This window comes from Chiloscyllium plagiosum, unplaced genomic scaffold (assembly GCF_037043375.1).
Source record: "Chiloscyllium plagiosum isolate Xiang-an unplaced genomic scaffold, Cpla_swu_hap1 HiC_scaffold_10, whole genome shotgun sequence".
Taxonomy (NCBI): domain Eukaryota; kingdom Metazoa; phylum Chordata; class Chondrichthyes; order Orectolobiformes; family Hemiscylliidae; genus Chiloscyllium; species Chiloscyllium plagiosum.
The window spans coordinates 107,724,020-107,742,866 of NW_028270148.1; the positions used below are offsets into that span (position 1 = coordinate 107,724,020).

At 45.9% G+C, this 18,847-nt stretch overlaps 1 long non-coding RNA gene across 1 annotated transcript in view; it reads left to right on the forward strand.

The window, feature by feature from the left end:
• The first annotated feature begins 6,896 nt into the window (after positions 1-6,896).
• The window catches only part of LOC148149058 (uncharacterized), a 77,187-nt gene continuing 65,236 nt past the window's right edge, over positions 6,897-18,847 (forward strand). The window contains exons 1-2 of the long non-coding RNA XR_015758318.1: positions 6,897-7,014; positions 8,819-8,989. This is a non-coding gene — a long non-coding RNA (uncharacterized LOC148149058). The remainder of the gene's footprint in view (positions 7,015-8,818; positions 8,990-18,847) is intronic.

Here is an 18,847-nt window from a genome sequence, read left to right on the forward strand (position 1 = left end):
GAATTTGCCCAGTTGGTTGACCATTTCCAAGAACCCATGTAGCTCTGTAGATTTCTGAATGATTGGAACAGTTTGACCGCTGTTGCTGCTCTGAGGTTCGGCTGTAATGCCTGGTGCTTGAACAACAATATGTCCCAACAACTTGATAGTCAGCCTGGAGAATCCTCATTTCTTGTTCAAAATTGGTCTAACTGCCATCAAAGTTTTCAGGACTACTCTTACCCTCTCAAAATATTCATTTTGCATTCCATCATAGAATCCCTACAGTTGGGAAACAGGCCCTTTGGCCCACCTAGTCCACACCGACCCTCCAAAGAGCAACCCGCCCAGGCCCATTCCCCTCCCCTATTACACTACATTTACCCCTGACTAATGCACCTAACCCACGCATCCCTGAACACCATGAGCAATTTCCCATGGCCAATCCACCTAACATGCACACCTTGGACTGTGGGAGGAAGCAGGAGCACTCAGAGGAAGCCCACGCAGACACGGGGAGAATGTACAAACTCCACACAGATAGTCGCCCAAGGCTGGAATCGAATTTGAGTCCCTGGTCCTGTGACGGAGCAGTGCTAACCACTGAGCCACCATGCCGCCCTCAGATATCGTAGAATCCCTACAGTGTAAAAGCAGGCCATTCAGCCCATTGTGTCCACAATGACACTCTGAAGAACATACCGCCCAGACCCATCCCACCCCTGTGACCCTGCATTTCCCCTGGCTAACCCACACATCGCTGGACACTACAGATAGCTAGTCTATCCTATTAATGGCACAAAAACAGAAAGTCCTGGAAAACCCTCAGCAGGTTTCCAATGGGAGACAATTTCCCATGGTTAGTCCACCTAAGCTACACTGGACTGTGGGAGGAAACCCATGCAGACAGGAGGAGAATGGGCAAACTCCAGACAGACTGTAACCTAAGGGTAGGATCAAACCTGGGACCATGGTGCTATGAGGCAGCAGTGCTGACCACTGAGCCACTGAATTGCAGATTAGGGAGCAACCCATTTGGCAGATAACGCCTTTGAATTCCTCTAAGATATTTGACATTGTTCACTAGATTATTCCAGATACAGGAAAGATAAACGTGTAAAGCAATATTGTATAAATGGTATAATGAATGTCATTAAGTATTTAGATTCTACATTCAATGGTAAATTCCAGAAACCATTTTTAGCACTGGGTTTGGAGAAAATGGTCCTCTTTGTCAAACTGCGGTTGACATGGTGGCTCAGTGGTTAGTGCTGCTACCTCACAGTACCACGGACCTGGGTTCAATTCCAGCCTTAGGCAACTGTCTGTGTGGAGTTTGCACGCTCTCCCTGTGCCCGTGTAGACTTTTACCCACAGTCCAAAAGTGTGCCAGTTAGGTGAATGGGCCATGCTAAATTGTCCCATAGTATCCAGAGATGTGCAGGCTGGTTGAGTAAACCATGGGAAATGCAGAATTATAGGGTAGGAGGTGTGCTTTGGAAGGTTGGTGTGCACATGATGTGCTGAATGGCCTGCTTCCACACTGTAGGGATGTTATGAATCCTCCTGCTGATGTTCAGGAATGTCTCTCTCTCTCTCTCTTTTCAGCTTCACTTTGTTGTGTGAGGTTCAGACAAATTCTTAGGGAGCCATTTTGGAACTGGTACCAATCAGGAACAGCACATCTCTGGCTCGGTCATGAGCGAGATCCCTCCTTGTGAAGCGTTACCAGATATGTTTAGTCATGAATAGGCGAAGTGACTTGGCATCGGCTCTCTGGATTGTTTTACAAGCTGTCTTTGCCTTTCACTAGGCCACGAACAACTTTACAACTTCAGTTCTGAATTGACCTCTTTCTTTGCTGCACTGACCTTGGAAGTTTATCTCAGATTCATGCACACATTCCTGCCCAGTCAAGAACATCCTTGATTTTGAATCCCATGTAAAATCTCGATGACTGTTGTAGTGCTTGGTCAATCTATCTATCTGCTCTAACCATCTTGCATTTACATGTAGCTGAATCCAACTGGAACAGAAGAGTGGATGATGGAACTGTTCCTTGACTCAGGCGAAAGTCAGAACTGCAGAAGCTGGAGATTAGAGTCGAGAGTGTGGGGCTGGAGAAGCACAGCAGGTCAGGCAGCATCCGAGGAGCAGGAGCATCAACGTTTCGGGAAAATGCCGTTTCCTGACTCAGCCAATTGCTATATCTGACATCACTGATACACTTGCCCCTAATCATGATATAAGTTATCAACAAATGTATCTGTGCTCTGTTCTGACTTCTGCAACCACTCCTTAAGTTCTCTGACATTGTGTGCAGAACTGAATTAAGTATCGAAATCTCTCATGACCACCTTGGAAGCAGTTACCTCTTCATGGATCACCGGACTTGCAATGTTAGCTTTGCTGCTGGTTGCACTGAGTAGTTTACCAACCCGGTTCTTCTTCTGCCAAATCTGAATTGTTCTTGCTTTGACAAATTTGTCTGCATCAATTCTGCCATTTCTCAGCTTATCACAGGCCTTTCACCTGTTCAAAGGATCCCAGTTGGCCCTTGGAGCTGTTCCTTGGAGATGTGGTAAGAATTTGCCCAGTTGGTTGACCATTTCCAAGAACCCATGTAGCTCTGTAGATTTCTGAATGATTGGAACAGTTTGACCGCTGTTGCTGCTCTGAGGTTCGGCTGTAATGCCTGGTGCTTGAACAACAATATGTCCCAACAACTTGATAGTCGGCCTGGAGAATCCTCATTTCTTGTTCAAAATTGGTCTAACTGCCATCAAAGTTTTCAGGACTACTCTTACCTTCTCAAAATATTCATTTTGCATTCCATCATAGAATCCCTACAGTTGGGAAACAGGCCCTTTGGCCCAACTAATGCTATTGTAAGGACAGACTGACGGGCAGAGGTGGTGGGGTGGCCATGTTGGTAAGGGATGATATTCAGTCCCTTGCGCGGAGGGACCTAGAATCAGGGATGTAGAGTCAGTGTGGATAGAGCTGAGAAATACTAAGGGTAAAGAGACCTTCTTTGGGAGTTATCTACAGGCCCCCAAACAGTAGTCTGGTTGTCGGATGTAAGTTGAATCAGGAGCTGAAATTGGCCTGTCGCAAAGATGTTACTACAGTCTTTATGGGAGATTTCAACATGCAGGTAGACTGGGAGAATCAGGATGGTATTGGACCTCAAGAAAGAGACTTTGTGGAGTGCCTCAGAGATGGATTCTTAGAACAGCTGGAGCCGACCAGAGAGAAGGCAATTCTGGATCTGGTATTGTGCAACGAACCAGAATTGGTCAGGGACCTCGAAGTGAAGGAGCCATTGGGAAGTAGTGACCATAATACAATAAGCTTCAATCTGCAATTTGAGAGGGAGAGGGTACAATCGGAAGTGACAATATTTCTGTTGAATAAAAGGAACTATGGAGCTATGAGGGAGGAGCTGACCAAAGTTCAATGGTGTAATACCTTAGCAGGGATGACCGTGGAGGAACAATGGCGGATATTTCTGTGTATAATGCAGAAGTTGCAGGATCAGTTCATTCCAAAAAGGAAGAAAGATCCTAGGAGGAGGCATGGGCAGCTGTGGCTGACGAGGGAAGTTAAGAAACATATAAAGTTAAAAGAGAAAAAGTATAACATAGCAAAGGTAAGTGGGAAAACGGAGGACTGGGAAGCTTTTAAAGAACAACAGAGGATTATTAAGAAGGAAATACGCAGAGAAAAAATGAGGTACGAAGGTAAACTGGCCAATAATATAAAAGAGGATAGTAAAAGCTTGTTTAAGTATGTGAAAAGCAAAAAAATGGTGAAGACTAAAATTGGGCCCTTGAAGACAGAAACAGGGAAATATATTACAGGGAACAAAGAAGTGGCAGAAGAATTGAATAGGTACTTCAGATCTGTGTTCACCGGGGAAGACATAAGCAATCTCCCTGAGGTAACAGTGGCTGAAGGACCTGAACTTAAGGGAATCTATATTTGCCAGGAATTGGTGTTGGAGAGACTGTTAGGTCTGAAGGTTGATAAGTCCCCAGGGCCTGATGGCCTACATCCCAGGGTACTGAAGGAGGTGGCTCGAGAAATCGTGGATGCGTTGGTGATTATTTTCCAGAGTTCGATAGATTCGGGATCAGTTCCTGCGGATTGGCAGGTGGCTAATGTTATACCACTTTTTAAGAAAGGTGGGAGAGAGAAAGCAGGAAATTATAGACCAATTAGTCTGACCTCAGTGGTGGGAAAGATGCTGGAGTCTATTATAAAGGATGAAATTATGACACATCTGGATAGTAGTAACAGGATAGGTCAGAGTCAGCATGGATTTATGAAGGGGAAATCATGCTTGACTAATCTTCTGGAATCTTTTGAGGATGTAACTCTGAAGATGGACGAGGGAGATCCAGTAGATGTGGTGTACCTGGACTTTCAGAAAGCTTTTGATAAAGTCCCACATAGGAGGTTAGTGAGCAAATTTAGGACGCATGGTATTGGGGGCAAAATACTGACTTGGATTGAAAGTTGGTTGGCTGATAGGAAACAAAGAGTAATGATAAACGACTCCATTTCGGAATGGCAGGCAGTGACCAGTGGGGTACCGCAGGGATCAATGCTAGGACAGCAGCTTTTTACAATATATGTTAATGATATAGAAGATGGTATTAGTAATAACATTAGCAAATTTGCTGATGATACTAAGCTGGATGGCAGGGTGAAATGTGATGAGGATATTAGGAGATTACAGGGTGACCTGGACAAATTAGGTGAGTGGTCAGATGCATGGCAGATGCAGTTTAATGTGGATAAATGTATGGTTATTCACTTTGGTGGTAAGAACAGGAAGGCAGATTACTACCTAAATGGAATCAATTTAGGTAAAGGGGCAGTACAGAGAGATCTGGGTGTTCTTGTACACCAGTCAATGAAGGTAAGCATGCAGGTACAGCAGATAGTGAAGAAGGCTAATAGCATGCTGGCCTTCATAACAAGAGAGATTGAGTATAGAAGCAAAGAGGTTCTTCTGCAGCTGTACAGGGCCCCGGTGAGACCACACCTGGAGTACTGTGTGCAGTTCTGGTCTCCAAATTTGAGGAAAGACATTCTGGCTATTGAGGGAGTACAGCATAGGTTCACGAGGTCAATTCCTGGAATGGCGGGATTACCTTACACTGAAAGACTGGAGCGACTGGGCTTGTATACCCTTGAGTTTAGAAGACTGAGAGGGGATCTGATTGAGACATATAAGATTATTAAAGGATTGGACACTCTGGAGGCAGGAAACATGTTTCCGCTGATGGGTGAGTGCCGAACCAGAGGACACAGCTTAAAAATAAGGGGTAGACTATTTAGGACAGAGATGAGGAGAAACTTCTTCACCCAGAGAGTGGTGGCTGTGTGGAATGCTCTTCCCCAGAGGGCGGTGGAGGCCCAGTCTCTGGATTCATTTAAGAAAGTGTTGGATAGAGCTCTCAAGGATAGTGGAATCAAGGTTATGGAGATAAGGCAGGAACAGGATACTGATTAAGGATGATCAAGCATGATCATATTGAATGGTGGCGCAGGCTCGAAGGGCAGAATGGCCTACTCCTGCACCTATTGTCTATTGTCTATTGTCCCTTCATTGGATCTATCTTCCCAAGCCATTTGATTTTCAGTGTCTGCATGGCCAGCTCCTTCTCTTTCACTGAGCTAGTCCTTTGTGTGATTCTCCTGTTGCCTCATCCTGCTGCTGGGTCTCTCATCCACCATGACCATTTGCTTTTGGTGGGGGGGGGGAGTGGCTTGCCTCTGCTTCACAGAAGCTACTGGAAATGCATTCAGAATACATTTACCACATAAATGAATTGAGCAGCTTGCCTTAAGGAAAGTCTAGGTGGGCTCAACCTGTATCATAGAATTATAGAATCCCTGCAGTCTGGAAGGGATACACAGGCACACACGCTTGCTTATCAACCTGTAAAACCTTTCTGCGTACTATCGACAGGCCGTAAGCGTGGAAGAGCGTCCTGGACAGCTACCTGAAGTGGCAGCTTCAGGGCAACAGTCTCCCTACATTAAAAGACACCATCCATAGCTCTTGGTCATGTGTACCCTCAACCCGAGACACTACCTCACGTCATATGAGAAAATTCACTATTTTAAAAATAGTTAAAAATCACACAAACCAGGTTAAAGTCCGACAGGTTTACTTGGAAGCACTAGCTTTCGGAGTGCTGCTTCAACCACTTGTGCTCCAAAAGCTAGTGTGCTTTCAAATAAACCTGTTGGGCTCTAACCTGGTGTTGTGTGATTTTTAACTTTGTCCAGCCCAGTCCAACACAAAAGAAAATTAAAAATAGTCCTTTGTGCTCAGGGAATGAACTCTGATTTCTTGCAGAAGTCTTGTTTCTTTTACTTTGCATGGAGACGAAAATTGTCAGTCCCTAACTTCAGAGAGAAACAGAAGTCTGTTGATGCAAAGGTTTATTCTTCCACCAGCACCACACTTCCACCTCTCAGCCAAAGTAAAACCCAATTATGAGGACCAAACTTTAAAGTCAAAACGTTTAGAAAACAAAGTAAGGCAAAATGGAGCTGGTGTTGGTGAAATGAGGGTAAAATGTGAAACTGGCTAAAAGATTAAACACAAAATTGGCATTCGTGGCTGAAGGATTAAATACGAATCTGGCATTGGCGACTCAAGGGTTAAATTTGATTCCTTTTAACTAATGGTATGTCCTAGCCATCAGGTCAGCAACCTCACTCTCACACCCACTCTGTTTACACAGCTTCCAACAGTTCAAAAAGCCAAAGGCAGATCACAAGCAGAGAGCTGAGCCAAAAAAATCTCTGACACAGGGTTATAATCAGCGACGTCTGAAAGGTAAAACCTTTGCATCTGCTTTAAAACGTGTTCAGACTGGACCACTCAGAGCGACAGCAGAGCAAGCCTGCTTGTGAGGATGGGCAGATGCCCATTCTTGTGGGGTCATCAGGATTGACAAGCGAAAGGATCTAACTAAGCATGACGCAGATTGTGTGCCCATTGGGTTTAAGGTATGAGGGTGTGGAGTATGCAGGGATGGCTAGTGTGAGGCAGCTGTTTGCAGTCATTTAGCTCACGGCTATGAGTTACAACCCTGCCGGAAAATTACCACCAACTGACAGATCATACAGTGTGCCCCAGCTGTAATTTAGCCCTGAGAGGGAATTTTACATTGATCAGATGTAGAGATTTAAAATGACTCACATCCAAATGGGAGAATCTGGGCTGAAGGTTAAAAATCCACTGTTCAGCCTGTGCAAGCATTCTAGCCAAGACATTTAAAGACAGTGGAATGTTGATGAACCTGTGTGAAAACCCTTCATTTCTCTCCATTCATTACATCATGCTTCTGCTGCTTTGCAACTTCAAAGGGAACAAGTTACTCTTTGCACTGCCTTCTGATTTAAGGTGTTTAAAATCCACTTAGCTGAAGACATGGTATTATTTCTGCACACATCAGTCTCTGTGAGGTCAACGATGTGGGGGGAAGGGGGGACTACAAAGCAAGAGAAAAGTTTCTTTTTTTTTAAACAAGACAAACCCTCCTAGCGAACGCTGACAAACTGGCAAGAAACGTTCCGACATATCCGCTGTCACAAGGCGAGAACTGAGCAGACCCCAAATGGTGATGAGTCTGTAATTATAATTTTCCTTTACTTTTCCGAAGAATCAAACCCGTGGACAACTGCAGCTATGACTGGTAACATCCCCGAGCCATTTTCACAGGGCAGGAAGCGTTGGTAACCTCTGTTATGGTAAAGGCTGAGATGGCAAAGAAAGCATTAACTGTAACTAAAAGTAAAGCCTGTCCCACTGAGCTGCAAAAGTCCGGAAGAAGATGTGCGATTTTAAACAAGTACAGAGTAAAACATAAATATTACTGTAGAGAGTCAATATCCTGAAAGAAAAGGTATTTCCTTCACCACAATCACCGTGTATCAAGGCCCACTGTTTTTATATTTAAAGGGAACCATCGTGTTATGTTAGAGTTGAGCATGTGATGATAGTTTTGAACACTGAGACTAATTGTAGACCAGTGTCAGCACATGTTATGGGGCAGGAATTAGGGGTGAGTTGGGACACACAGGTAGAGGTATTAAACAGGATTGGACTTCCACTTGTTTAGTTTTCAACCACATTTCTGATGTTAGAAAATCGCCAGATTCATTCAAATAGCCAATCAGGAATTCATCCCCCCCCCCCAAAAAAAAAAGCCCCAAACAGCTGGGCATGCTAGAAATCAGAAACAAAATAGGAAATTGCTGGAGAAACACTGCAGCTCAGGCAGTGTCAGTGGAGAGAAAGCAGCGTCAACGTTTCGGGTCCAGTGATCCTACTTCAGAACAGAAGAAGAAGGGTGTTCTGAGGAAGGGTCACTGGACCCGAAACGTAACATCAGCTTTCTCTTTGCACAGATGCTTCCTGAGCTGCTGAGTTCTTCCAGCAATGTCTGGAATTGATCTCATCTTTTTCTCAGTGGGAGCAGCTATTGCAGAGGACGTTCAGCAGTTCACTGAATGCATTCACTAAGGTGTTGGGGGGTACACAGTTGATGGTATTTTTCAAAGTTTTGTTTCGAAAACGCGTATTTGAAATGTCTAATGAAGCACTGCCCCATTTTAAACACCTAGATCATCAGTGACTCCCAGATTAGGTGCAATGTGGATTGGGGGCAAAATATAACTTGGCATTAAAAAGAGCCAACCTTTTAAAAAGCACTCCCTGCTATGTTCTATTTCCTAAACTAACTGTTAATGTCTCTCCTAAATCTAACGTCTGGGATGCAGTACTAAAGCTCTACTTATTTTTTTACAGGATGTGGTGTGGCTGACCAAGCCAGCTCATCCCTAACTGCCCTTGAGAAAGTGCTGATGAGCTGCCTTCTTGAACAGTCCAGCTGCATCAACAGTACCATTAGGGAGGGAACTCCGGGACTTAAGACCCAACGGCAATGAAGGAATGGTGATGTAGTCTGAAGTCAGGGAGGTATGTGACTTGGAGTGGAACTTACAAAAAGTGGTGATTGACCCTGTACTTGGTAGAGGTCATGGGTTTATAAGGTGCTGTCTAAGGAGGCTTGGACAACTTCTGCCGTGCATCTTGTACATAGTACACACTGCGGCTACAGAGCATCGATGGTAGAGGAAGTGAATGATGAAGGTGCTGGATCAGCATTATCCAAGCGGGCTATTTTGTCCTGGATGATGTCAAGCTTCTTGAGTGTTGCAGCAGCTTGCCCATCCAGGCCAGTAGATGATGGTCAAGTTTTGATGAGCCAGTTGCCCCTTGTTATCCTTTAAAACAAAATCCCTAAACCTCTTTTCTGCACCACTCTTGACTTCTATTTATTCCCCCATTGCTTTCACTATCCATTCACTTATTCTGTGATGCATCTTGCAATGACCGTTTATTAACAGAGCGTTTTGGGAACATATTCAATAGGAACATAGGTAGGATTCCCAGCACCATTTCTGAAAGGTTAGAAATTTCCTTTTCATCAAGCTAGGCTGGGATTGAATCTAATTCCAAAATATCTGGACCATTGTGCTTGCATTTATGTTAGTATTTTGATTTACCTTTGCCTGTCAAAGTTATCAAGTCCAAGGTTTCCACTGGTTATGTTGAGCCCAATGCTTCAAACTATTCTTTGTATCCCTTCCCTGCTGCACCCACTCACCCTCTCCTAACTCCAATATCCAGAAAAAGGAGAAGACACGACCATGGAGACAATTCCGTGTCTCTACGATCCTAATCCAACTCCTCAGGAGTACTCAGTTCAACCTGGGGAGGCCTAAGATCCATCATCCAGACATGATATACTTCCTGTTGCTTCCAGAAGCTGTGTGAGATAGGAACAATCTCCTAAATAATTGGGATGAATTCAGTCAGAAGTCACCCGACTAGGAGAAACGGAGGCATTCCCGATGAAGGGCCTATGCTTGAAACGTCGATTCTCCTGCTCCTCAGATGCTGCCTGACCGGCTGTGCTTCTCCAGAAGTCACATGACACCAGGTTACAGTTCAATAGGTTCATTTGAAACCACAAGCTTTCGGAACGCTGCCCCTTCATCAGGTCTTCCAAAAGCTTGTGTGATTTCAAATAAACCTGTTGGGCTGTAACGCGATTTCATGTGACTTCTGACAATCTCCAGCTGCTGTAATGCTTTTACAGAAGGGTTTTTTTTCCCCCCAGGATAGGAGAGTCCAAAACTAGAGGTCGTAAGGTTAAGGTAAGAGAGGAAAGATTTAAAAGGGACCTAAGGGGCAACTTTTTCACACAGATGGTGGTGCGTGTATGGAATGAGGAAATTTTTGGTACAATTGTAACATTTAAAAGGAATCTGGATGGGTATAAGAATAGGAGGGGTTCAGAGGGATGTGCTGGTAAATGGGACTAGATTAATTTAGGGTGTCTGGTCAGCATGGGTGTATCGGACTGAAGGGTCTGTTTCTGTGCTGTACAACACTGACTCTAAAACTAATCGGTGCTGCCATGGTGAGGTATTTGGAAGACATTTTGCCCATGTACGTAAACGCAGACATCTGCAATGATGTGATCAGCATTGCTATGGTGTCACTTCACTGCAAACAGCATATTGCATTACAAGCGTTTTGTAATGCAAATACAAAAATGACGTTTCAAAGATTTAGGTAATTGCAGCAAAAACACCTGCTCACTGCAAATTGCCACTTATCCAACAGCAACTCTGCTTTGGATAGTTTCAGACCCAACTGCTCCTGAATTGCATTCATACTGAGAGAAAAAAGCCCTCTGAAATTTCACTACCCTCTTCAAACACTTAGATAGACATTCAATCAAGTTTAAACAGGCTCTTTCCTAGTTCTGTGATGCAGTCATCGCTACGTTCAGCAGTGCCTTGGTGGTAATGTTTGGCTGTTTAACATTCACGGCCTTCGGTAAGATTGAAATGTGTCTGTCCAGCCACAGGACTGAACAAGCAGGCAGGCAGAGCTCAGAGGTAATCTTCAAAGAGAAAGGAGCCTGCGCAGGTTGAACATAGGTTGGTTCCCATGAGATTGTTGCTTGTGTGCAGCAGTGCATGCGCCTTTAAAGACACTATGCATTTAAGTGAATCACCAGTGTACTCCAAAGAAAGTGGGAATGTTGCTCACAGGAGTTTTAGCAATCACGCAGTGGGACTGGAATGAGTCTGGAACCAATGAATTCCTATAGTGAAGAAAGAGGCCATTTGGCCCAGTTGGTCCACACTAGCCCTCTGAAGAGTGTCTCACCCTATCCCTGTGTTTCCCATGGTCAAACCACCACATCCCTGGACACAATGGGCAATTTAGCATGGTCGATCCACCCTAGCCTGAGCGCCTTTGGTCTGTGGGAGGAAACCTGGAGGAAACCCAAGAAGACACGAGGAGAATGTGCAAACTACACACAGACAGTTGCCCGAGGCTGGAATTGAACCTGCTTCCCTGGCGCTGTGAGGCAGCAGTGTGAACCACTAAGCTCAAGGTCGGGGGGGTTGGGGTTAGGAGGCTGGCTGACTGAAGTTGGAGTGATTGAAGTGGCTGAAGGGAAGGAGGGTAGTTGAAGGGGAAAAGGTGTCTGAGGGGGGTGTTGGTGGTATCTGAAGCAGAGGGGTCACTGAAGACGAGGGAAGGTGACTGTCAAAGTTAATGATTGAAGTGTAGGGCGATTGAAAGAAAGGGAATCCCTGGAAACAGCAGAATGACAGCTTACAGTAGTCTCCTGGAGTTACGTAGTGCAAGCAGCTGAGTGGAAGTGCCTGGAGTCACTATCAGCCACTCCTACCATAAAGTCTAAAGACCCCTGTTGGAGGGTGTAGGCCAACCCTGTGAGCACAGCCTCAGGGTGAAAGGATGATCCTTTCAAACTGAGATGAGGAGGAATTTCTTCAGCCAGAGGGATGGCGAATCTGTGGAACTCATTGCCATGGAGGGCTGTGGAGGCCACGTCAGTGATTGCATTTAAGATGGAGGTAGCTAGGTTCTTGATTAGTAAGGGGATCGAGATCGCAGGGAGAAGGCAGGAAAATGAGAAGTATATCGAATGGCAGAGCGGACTTGATGGGTTGAACGGCCTAATTCTGCTCCTATATTTTCTGGTCTTGTGACCACACTGAGCCACTTCTACCGTGTGGTAAATTTGCTGATCAGGATTGGGTTGTGGCAGAGTGACGCTAATGGCAGAGGCTCAACTCCCACACCTGCTGAGGTTACCGTGAGGGATTCTCCTTCTCAATGATACAAATACAAGTGGTACACCTGATCAGGTCCTAGGGATTTACCCACTTTTATGTGTTTCAAGCCATCCAGCATTTCTTCCTCTGTAATAGGGTCTTTTTTCAAGATGTCACCATCTATTTCCCTACATTCTATATCTTCCATGTCCTTTTCCACAGTAAACTCTGATGCAAAATACTCGTTTAGTATCTGCCCCATCTCCTGCAGCTCCACATAAAGGCCACCTTGCTGATCTTTGAGGGGAAAGTGAGGACTGCAGATGCTGAGAGATCAGAGCTGAAAAATGTGTTGCTGGAAAAGCGCAGCAGGTCAGGCAGCACCAAAGGAGCAGAAGGGCTTCCTGAAGAAGGGCTTATGCCCGAAACGGCGATTCTCCTGATCCTTGAGGGGCCCTATTCTCTCCCTAGTTACCCTTTTGTCCTTAATGTATTTGTAAAAACCCTTTGGATTCTCCTTAACTCTATTTGTCAAAGCTATCTTATCCCCTCTCTCCCCTCACTGAGGCACGGTGACCCTCAGGTTAAACCACCACCAATTGTTTGCCTCTCTGGAATGAGACAGCAGCATTCTGATCTGGTAGACCGTGGCAACTTTGACCTTAGATTTTCTGAACAATCAGGTCAATCCCAGCCATCAGGTCTTGGCTCTACATTTGGTCCTGAGGGCCTGTTGACATCAGAAAGTAAGATAGAAACAAGGGCTGGGGGATGCCAATCAACCACAGAAGCCAGTCCCTGCTTTCAATTCGATCTTGGCCAATCTGAGATGTTACCTGGATTAAAATAAACAGTTGACCTGCTAATTACTGATCTAAATGTCCTTAATAGGGCTTAAGTCATGTCTTTAAGGGGAGATGGTGGTCTAGTGGTACTGGACTGTTAATCCACAGAAGCTGGCCCATGCTCTGGGGGACCAGGTTCAATCACCACCACAGCAGATGGTGCCAGGAATAACCATCTGGTTCACATCAGCATCCCTTAGAAAAGGAAACCGCTACACCTTACCTGGTCTGGCCTACATGTGACTCCAGACCCACAGCAATGCGGTTGACTCACAACTGCCCTCTGGTGGGCAATAAATGCAGGCCTAACCAACAATACCCTCAGCCTATGAATCAGTAAACAAAAACCTTGTGTGATTAGCACCCATGAAGAAGTAAGCAGCTCTCCCCTTTTAGTTGACATAACTAGCTCAAAAATAAGGCCTCACGGTCACATACTGTAAAATTAGCACTTGCTCCATGTCTTATTTCCATGATGTGATTGTGAAACATGCTTCAGTGTTTGTTTTCAACATTTAGATTGCATGAGGAGTCGGATCTGAAAGACTGCGATTGTTCCTGGGATTGTACATGTCACACTTTTGCTGGTGTGCTTATCACACTAGCCAAAGCTCAGTCATATATCACAGCACACCTCCATCCAGCTCCCCCACACGTCAGCAAGTCTTATGCTGGCTCATATTACTTCAGCGTACAAGGCACTACCGGCACATCAAAGCAGACTGTCATTAATTACCCTGCCAAATTAGCCAGATGTCATGACAAAACTCCATTCCAGCATCCACCCTGTTCATTGACCGACTTGCGACCAACAAGAAGATCATTGGAAACGGGACCCCACAGCTTTCATACTAAGGGTTTCAGCCTTTGGACTTGCAGGCTCACTTTCCCCTTTACACACTCCGCAGCTCACACAGGCTACTGCTCACAGGCTCACTGCTGCTGGAGAGTTTAAAATAAATGTGGAAAGAGGTTTTGTGGAGTTGGCTCTTGCAATCATGTCATCATGGCGGCTCAGTGGTTAGCACTGCTGCCTCACAGTGCTTGGGACCTCAGTTCAATTCCACCCTCGGGCCACTGTCTGTGTGGAGTTTCTCCCCGTGTCTGGGTGGGTTTCCTCCGGGTGCTCTGGTTTCCTCCCCCAATCCGAAGACGTTCAGGTCAGGGTGAGTGGGCCATGGGAAATGCAGGGTTACAGGGATAGCAAAGAGGGATGGGATTGGGTGGGATGTTCTTTGGAGGGTTGGTGTGGACTCAATTGGCCTGCCCCACGGTATAGGGGTTCTATGAAGCGTGATTGTAAAGTATGACGGTGTAATTCACTCATCAGTTCCCCATCACCATCCTGCATTGCCTCACTGTCCACAAACACTTTGATCTTAAAGTTCTCGTTCTCATTGGCCCTGCTCTTTTCTGTCTTTGTGATGTCCACAGGCCGTAAAGTCGGCTGAGAACTCTGAAATAGTTCAGCTCGTTGTATCTTCCACACACTCTTCATCCAACTCTTGTCTTGTGCTTTGTGTAATGTTGATCCCAAACTGTAGCATTCCCCTTTTCTCGCCAGTTCTCCGTCTTGCTTTGTACCTGTTTCAAGAGATTTGAGTACCGGAGCAAGAAGCCTTACTGCTCTTGTACAGGACCTTAGTGAGAGTATACCCAGAGTGTTACGTGCACTTTTGTTTTAAATTTAAGAAAAGGTATACTCGCTTGAGAAAAAGTACTTTGAAGGTTCACCAAATTGATTCCTGGGGAGGCCACTGTTGGAATATTGCATGCAATTCCGGTCTCCTTCCTATCGGAAAGATGTTTGTGAAACTTGAAAGGGATCAGAAAAGATTTACAAGGATGTTGCCAGGGTTGGAGGATTTGAGCTATCGGGAGAGGCTGAATAGACTAGGGCTGTTTTCCCTGGAGTGTCGGAGGCTGAAGGGTGACCTTATAGAGGTTTACAAAATTATGAGGGGCATGGATAGGATGAATAGGCACAGTCTTTTCCCTGGGGTTGGGGAGTCCAGAACTAGAGGGCATAGGTTTTGGGTGAGAGGGGAAAGAAATAAAAGAGACCTAAGGGGCAACTTTTTCACACAGAGGGTGATACGTGTATGGAATGAGGAAGTGGTGGAGGCTGGTACAATTACAACATGTAAAAGACATCTGGATGGGTATATGAATAGGAGGGGTTTGGAGGGATATGGGCCGGGTGCTGGCAGGTGGGACTAGATTGGGTTGGGATATCTGGTCACCAAGGACAGGTTGGACCGAAGGGTCTATTTTCATGCTGTACATCTCTATAACTCTATGAATGGCAGAACAGTGGCTCACAGTTCTCCTTCATAGCGCCGGGGACCTGGGTTCAATTCCAGCCTCAGGTGATTAGATTGGATTACTTACAGTGTGGAAACAGGCCCTTCCACCCAACAAGCCCATACCGACCAGCCGAAGCGCACCCACCCAGACCCATTAACCTACATTTACCCCTGCACCTAATACTACGGGCAATTTTGCGTGGCCAGTTCACCTAACCTGTACGCTTTTGGACTGTGGGGGGAAACCGGAGCACACCCACACAGACACAGGGAGAATGTGCAAACTCAACACAGTCAGTCGCCTGAGGCGGGTATTGAATCCAGGTCTCTGGCGCTGTAACGCAGTAGTGCTAACCGCTGTGCCACCGTGCTGCCCACCGTGACTGTGCAAGCTCCACAGAGACATTCTCCCCGTGTCTATGTGGGTTTCCTCCAAGTGCTCTGGTTTCCTCCCATAGTCCAAAGATGTGCTGCTTAGGTGAATTAGCCATGGGAAATGCAGGGTTGTAGACGGGTGAGTCTGGGTGGGATGCTCTTCGGACTACTGGTATGGACTTGTTGGGCTGAATGGTCTGTTTCCACAATGTAGGGATTCTGATTCTAGAATGCAGGAGGAACTCAGCAGGTCTGGCAGCACCTGTGGGGATCAGAAAACAGAGTTAATCTTTCAAGCCTGACATGACTCTCCTTCAGAATTGAAGGAGCTGGAAAATGGGTGCATTTTATATTTATTTTATCAAGATGGAGATGGAACGAGGAGATCATTGGTGTAGAAGCCAGCACAGATGACAAAGGGGTTGATAATTTGGTGAAAGAGAAACAAAGATGTAAAAGAGGTGCAAGTGAAGGGGTCAGACGGGTCAGCATGGCTCCTCCCGGATGAGGGTTAAACACGACTCAAGCAACAGGGGGAGGAGAATGTAAGAAAAATGGAGAACAAAGGTCATGAGGTCAGGGTCTGAGCCAAGCAAATGTCCTACCTGCCCGGATGACAACTTCTCTGGTACTGGAGGTAAATATTTTGCTCCCAGTGGTGGTGGTGTAAGAGATAGAAGGAGCATTTAAGTAGACTGAGAGATAATGTACTCAAATCCCACTGCCTCCACCTCACTGCCAACTTCCTGAGAGCTGAGGGTCTCACATGGCCAAATAAGGATGACCCAAGATCCTCAGCCCATCACTGCTGGGATAAACCAGGTGTCCAGGTGGGTCTGACTCCATACAGCATTCCTGAAAGCGGGAAGCTTACCAGTTTGGAGACTGGGCCCTTGATCAAAGGGTTCCCAGCACCTGATTGAGGGACTGGAGATAAGGCTAGCAGGTACACACTGGGAGCCAGCCACCTGGCCTTGCTTTCAACCCCCTACTGTCCATGCTAATCCCCACCCCTCCCCCAATCTAAACCGCACCTTCTCCCTCCAACAGCCTGGACATTGGTGCTGGGTTTTCCCACAAGTTCTGAGACTCCAGGAATGATGTACTTCCAGCAGCAGCCTGGTCCTCCTCCGTGAAAGGGGTAGCCAAGTCCTGTTTGGCTGACAGCTCCCAGGAAGCTGAATGTTTACCCCGGCGACCACTGAGTTCACCTTCATCTGATTACACACCCCGAAGCACTTCAGGGTGTTTTAATGGCTTGAGGGGGCAATGTAAACTCAAGTTATTATGACTGTTGTTCCCCATTTGGCTATACATATGGATAATTACAGGACCCCCGATGTTGGTTCAAATCCACCTGCACGTTTGGGCGGTATGGTGGCTCAGTGGTTAGCACTGCTGCCTCACAGTACCAGGGACCCGGGTTCGATTCCAGCCTCAGGTGGCTGTCTGTGTGGAGCTTACATATTCTCCCTGTGTCTGGGTGATCCAAAGGTGTGTAGGTTAGGTGAATTGGTCATGCTAAATTGCCCATTGTGTTCAGGGTTGTGGAGGTTAGGTGCGCTAGTCAGGAATAAATGTACGGTAAGGGAATGGGTCTGGATGGGTTGCTCTTTGGAGGATTGGTGTGGACCTGTTGGGCCGAATGGCCTGTTTCCACGCTGTACGGATTCTAAGAAAATTACCATGATTCATTAAGGTGCCTGTTTTTGTTTCCCTGGGAATTTTATTCATTCTCGTCTCTAATTTATTTTATTGAAACACAGTCATCAGTTGTACCCAAAGAAAGGTAAAGGCGCCATTGTCTTCCCTGACGAGTCATAGAGATGTACAGCTTGGAAACAGACCCTGCGGTCCAGCCCGTCCATGCCGACCAGATATCCCAACCCAATCTAGCCCCACCTGTCAGCACCCGGCCCATATCCCTCCTATCCCTTCCTATTCATATACCCATCCAAATGCCTTTTAAAGATTGCAATTGTACCAGCCTCCACCACATCCTCTGGCAGCTCATTCCATACACGCTTCACCTTTGCGTGAAAAAGTTGCCCCTTAGATCTCTTTTATATTTTTCCCCTCTCACTCTAAACCAATGCACTCTAGTTCTGGACTCCCCGACCCCAGGGAAAAGACTTTGCCTATTTACCCTATCCATGCCCCTCATAATTTTGTAAACCTCTATAAGGTCACTCCTCAGCCTCCGACGCTCCAGGGAAAACAGCCCCAGCCTGTTCAGCCTCTCCCTGTAGCTCAAATCCTCCAACCCTGGCAACATCTTTGTAGATATTTTCTGAACCTTTTCAAGTTTCACAACATCTTTCTGATAGGAAGGAGCCCAGAATTGCATGCAATATTCCAACTTTGGCCTAACCAGTGTCCTGTACAGCCGCAACATGACCTCCCAACTTCTGTACTCAGTACTTTGACCAATAAAGGAAAGCGTACCAAATGCCTTCTTCACTATCTTATCTACTTGCGACTCCATTTTCAAGGAACTATAAACCTGCACTCCAAGGTCCCTTTGTTTAGCTCCCGAGGACCTTATCATTAAGTGTATAAGTCCTGCTAAGATTTGCTTTCCCAAAATGCAACACCTCGCATCTGAATTAAACTCCATCTGCCACTTCTCAGCCCATTGGCCCATCTGATCAAGATCCTTTTGTAATATGAGGTAACGTTCTTCGCTGTCCACTACACCTCCAAGTTTGGTGTCATCTGCAAAGATATTAACATTACCTCTTATGCTCACATAATCATTTATATACATGACGAAAAGAAGTGGACACAGCACTGATCCTTGTGGCACTCCACTGCTCAAAGGCCTCCAGTCTGAAAAACAACCCTCCACCACCACCCTGTGTCTTCTACCTTTGAGCCAGTTCTGTATCCAAATGGCTAGTTCTCCCTGTATTCCGTGAACTCTAACCTTGCTAATCAGTCTCCTATGGGGAACCTTGTCGAACACCTTACTGAAGTCCATATAGATCACGTCTACTGCTCTGCCCTCATCAATCCTCTTTGTTACTTCATCAAAAAACCCAATCAAGTTTGTGAGACATGATTTCTCGCACACAAAGCCATGTTGACTATTCCTAATCAGTCCTTGCCTTTCCAAATACATGTACATACTGTCTCTCAGGATTC